We start from the raw sequence: 5,021 nt of genomic DNA on the forward strand, positions 1-5,021 counted from the left end.
TATTAAAACGATGGTTGTTCATGGAAATGCTTATAAAGTTAACAAATCGGGTAAAAGTCGTCACTAGGACGTGATACCTCCCCCCTTAGAGAGAAGCAGGGAAATTTGTTTTTGTTAATTATCGGAAAACATCTTTGTTTATTCCCGTAATTGTTGGCTAATTAATTCAGTGTAAAGAAATATTTTTATAAATTTGTCTAAATTTTCTTATAATGTATAAAGTTCTATCCTTTCGGTTATTCGAAAAGTTTGTGACGAGAAAAAAAAAATTTATAAAATAAACATTCTTATGTTTCGACATCAATATGTCAAGTATATATTTATAAATTAGTACGAACTTCTCGATTTATTGATCCAAGTAATCCCTCGAATTGCTAATAGACGCATTTCTTTTATATATTATTATTCAATATTATTATATTAATGAAATAATCTTATACGATATATAACTATTATTTAAAGATATTTATGTATATGTAAGTTAAAACATGTCACACACACACATTTATATATATAAGAATATTTATAAAAATTAACAAAAGCAAAATGTACTGATATATTATTAGTCGATTATAAATATATGCTAGAACATGTAATAAAGTATAATTATAGAATTATACAATAGTAAACGAAAAACTCAAATATTATTGTTCTATATTATCAATAGAAAATTTTAAACGAAATATATATCGCAATATGATTCACAATGAAGTAGTATAGCATTTATAATAAATACTACTTTCCAATTTCTTTAATAAGCATGATTTGCTACGAAAAGTGCAGCACCGCCGGCAGCACCTGTGACACATCCCGCGTACTTGCCAAGTGTCGATTCGCTGTTGGCTTAGTCCTCTTGATAAGTTCTTCCTGTCCAGCTGTTACTTGATCTGTTTTGCCTGCCCAAGCGCGAAGAACGGAGGCCTGAAGAGCACGACTGTAACTAAAGTTCAATGCCCAAGGTTTCTCATCTAAGAACTTGTTGACAACGAGCAAGATCGTGATAACCATCGGGAAGGATTTCGAGCTCAGCAATCGGTACGATTCTTGCGCTCTTAGAAATTGAAGCGTAACGAGCGAAAAAATTTGCGTTTTCTAAAATAGCGAGCTTGCCAGGCGTATCATTTGTAATTTTAAGAACGCATCTCCCCTTTGCGAGATGACAACCATCCTTTTTGTATTGGATGCAACGTGCTTGGAGGTCGTCTAATCCCTGAGTCGTACATTCATCGTTTGTAGCAAAGAGTGGCACGACACCCTTATCAACCTTGATGCCAGGAATGATGTTACGTTGTTTCAAAAGCTCCACGAATGGCGTAGCGTCATTAGCCTTCTGATATAGAGAGATTTTTATTTATAGAATGTAAAGCATAGCGGATAATGTAGTTTTTAATGTAAAAAATATTTAAAAAAAAATTGACTTTTATTTCTGCAGAAACTCAATGCAGTTATATTTAATAGAATATAATCCTTATAAGAACCATATGAAAAATATAACTTATATATATATATTACCTTCAAAGCCGGAAATCCGCCATTGGTAGCAGTTCCTAGACACAGCCAACAATGCAAAGCGCCTTTAGACAAAGTCGGAAACCTGAGAATTCTTACAGCTTTTCCTCAGCATTGAACATAATATTTTAGTATCCTATATAATACCAAATTACTATTTAGGCAACGTTGAAAAGAATGCATTATCGGTTACAGCACAGCAACATACGGAAAAAAAACCAATTACTCGCACCCATACACACACACCACAGAAGCGATCGGCTGATAAAGCGAGTCGAAAGGAAGTATTATAAAGGGAGCTACTTCTATTGATTTTTTGGCTTGTAAGCAAGTCCAAAAAGGTCCAAATTTCTGAATTTTACGTAAGAATTCGAAAATTTATCTAAGGGTAAATAGACGACGCTTAACCGAACGGTGCTAATTCTTTTGCAATAAAATGTGCCGTTCTGAAAAAATGGTAAAAAAGGGTAAAAATGGCCTATTTCTTAGAATCTAAGAATTTAATCGAAAAAAAATTCAAACAAAAGTTGTAGAGAATTAACATATACATAAAAAATGTTCTGAAGGTTATCTTCGTATCTGCAAAAATAAGCGAGAAATATTAAAAAAAATAATTGTAGAGTAGGGCGCAAAGTCCCGCCTTTCTGATGACTTTTACACGCGAGCGGGCTAGTGTGCGTGCGAGCGTCCGTGTGTACTAACACACAAACGATGGATCTTCAGTAATCTTCGGGTCTTTCGGCCTTAAATGCAAGTGCGACTGAAAGAAGAAACCGATATTTCTCCCATTCTATATGTTTAGGCGATAGCGAGTATTTTTGTCTTGGCCGTCGTCTGTTGAGCGTTCTGTATACGAGTGCGAGTGAGACAAAATACCGATATTTCTCTCTTTTTATTTTTTTATTCTCTGTAGCGAGCATTTTACGTTTTGGCCATCGAGTGTAGAGTGTTCTATATATCTATATATATCGGCGTATAAGCGTGGCGTTTTTAAATCGAATCTTAATGCTTATGGCACGCCGTTTCTTTATTTATTGTCAAAAATAATGAACCTTGAATAAAAGAAACAATAATTTATTTTAACAGAAACTACTATTATTTAGTCGAGAGTAAAAATAATGAATTAATTTGTGTCTCGACACATAAAATTAAATAAAATAATTATTTGTTATAAATATTTTGCCTCACAAAAATTAATTTGTATATCAAAATAAATACGTATTGTTTTTAAGACGGAATTTAAAATTAAAATTTTTTTCCTATTAAATTATGTATTTTATAAAATTTTAAATTACTGATTTTTTGTTTTGTAAAAATTTATTTGTGTATTAAATTGATTACATATTTGAAAAACAAGAATTTTATATCTACACATAAAATTAATTCAAGATATACAGGAAAAGATATTCTAAAAACATGGAATTTTTTTTTGGGCTGACATTTTTATTTTTAATTCATTTTTATTGTTCTAAGAAAACAGTAATGCATTTTTACTCATATTCAAAGTCTTAAATATTGTACGAAAAAAATTGGATACTCGTCCAGTGTGCACTAGCGTTAGTTGTATCGTCCTTGATTCTCATGCCGGTTATTATCGTTCGATTCTTCGTAAGGGAGTTATTTTTTGTATAAATTTTTCTATCCTTAACAAGGAGACGGTCAGTGGGTCCTACCTCAGATTTTTTTTAAATTTTGTGCTAACGATATAAATTTTATTAAGAAATCAACAATATTACGCGAGTAATAAAATTACTAATTAGACATTAAATAATATCCAATAAATAACAAAAATTAATTTTTAACGTGCCGAAACGATACATTTTTAGGATGATATTTACAGAATGAATTTGTAATTTAAGTAATAAATCTTCCTTTATTTGTGCAAGATGTGAAAAAATTTATTGCTTTTAATTTTTTTGTAATAACTTAAAATTTTTTTCTGTATATAATTGGAAATTAGGAAATGTAAAAATTATTAATATACCTAAGGATAGAAAAAACTTATAAAAAAAATAACTCCCCTACGAAGAATCGAACGTTAATAACTGGCACGAGAATCCAGGAAGATACAACTTACGTTAGCGTACCACTTGACGAGTATTCAATTTTTTTCGTACAATTCTTATAACTTAGAAGCTGAATAAATATGCATTACTGTTTTCATAGAACATACTAAAAATGAATTAAAATTAAATATGTCTAGCAAAAAAAAAAATTCTATGTTTTTAGAATACTCTTTACTGTATATTTTGAATTCATTTATGTGTAGATGTAAGATTCTTTCTTTTTAAATATGTATTCAATATGATAAACTAATAAATTTTTACGAAACTAAAAATCAGTAATTTAAAATTTATATAGGAATAATTTAATAGGAAAAATATTAAATTGTAAATTTCGTTTTAAAGACAATACATATTTAATTTGATATACAAATAAATTTTTGTGAGGCAAAAAATTTATATTAATAAATTCTAATCAATTTTATTTATTATTATTATTTATTTTTTTTGAAGTTATACTTCTTTTGGCGCGTTAGAGAAAATGTAATAGGGATTGATTTGGTTCCGAGCGTCTGGAAAAACGACACCATGAAGTTTGTCGGTATTTACGACGCGCGGCAAAACGATTTCAAGTTTACGGCATGAAGTTGTCTCTCTTCTTCTTCCCCTTTTTTTCTCAAGCGGGTCACCCATCCAAATGCTAATCGTACTCAGCGCTGCTTTACTTAAATGATCGAGCGAGAACTAATGCTGTAACCGCGCCATGGTCGTTGACGCATAAATTAATTCGATATATCTCCCTTACATTTAATGTGGACTGATATCTATATTTTTCTATTTTTTAAGTTATTCTTTTTATTCTTTCTTATATATATGTAAGATTTATGTATAGAGATATATGTATTTATAATGATAATAGTAAAGTAGTATTTATTAAAAATAAATAACAAGGTATAATGTTTGTAAAAAGAAAATAAAATGGTAAGTATCTATAATCTGATAATCTAATGCTAACAATAAGTGTAACTCCCCACGTCCGAAAACAACCACAAGGAACACCCGAATCTGACTCGTCGTCGCTATCGTAATCCTTCGCCGTTCCCCGTTGTCTTTCGTACCTCCCGTTACACTTATCACTCCTCAATTATTATTCAACTCTCAGAAAAACGCAACGCACGCAGCGCGCCCAGTCCTTCCCGTCGCCTACTTATATTCTACATCCCCTCCATCGTCTCCCGTTGTTTCTCGTCATCTCCCTGGAAACTTCCCGATCATTCCAAGCCACGCGCAAAGGCTTTTCCGCTATTTCACATTATCGAGAACGTTCGGGAGACTTCGATGTAGCTATACAAAGGCGACAAGTCCAGATGATGTAACCTTAAACCTAAACTAACATTCCTATCTAACGCTCTTCCTTTGTCTCGACCGGATGCATTCTTTCATTTCTTTCAATCACTCTCACACTCATACCATTCACACATTCATATTATACTTTTAAATAACTCAAAC

General features: G+C 31.3%; 1 long non-coding RNA gene across 1 annotated transcript; it reads right to left on the reverse strand.

Moving 5' to 3' along the window:
* Nucleotides 1-1,225: 1,225 nt before the first annotated feature.
* Nucleotides 1,226-4,562, reverse strand: LOC122514147. Its single transcript, XR_006302957.1, has 3 exons — nucleotides 4,528-4,562; nucleotides 1,513-1,645; nucleotides 1,226-1,330 (listed from the first exon to the last, which is right to left on the reverse strand). It is a non-coding gene; the product is annotated as an uncharacterized LOC122514147 (long non-coding RNA).
* Between the last annotated feature and the right edge of the window lie 459 nt (nucleotides 4,563-5,021).

The sequence above is a fragment of the Polistes fuscatus genome, unplaced genomic scaffold (assembly GCF_010416935.1).
Source record: "Polistes fuscatus isolate 324 unplaced genomic scaffold, CU_Pfus_HIC Scaffold14, whole genome shotgun sequence".
Classification (NCBI taxonomy): domain Eukaryota; kingdom Metazoa; phylum Arthropoda; class Insecta; order Hymenoptera; family Vespidae; genus Polistes; species Polistes fuscatus.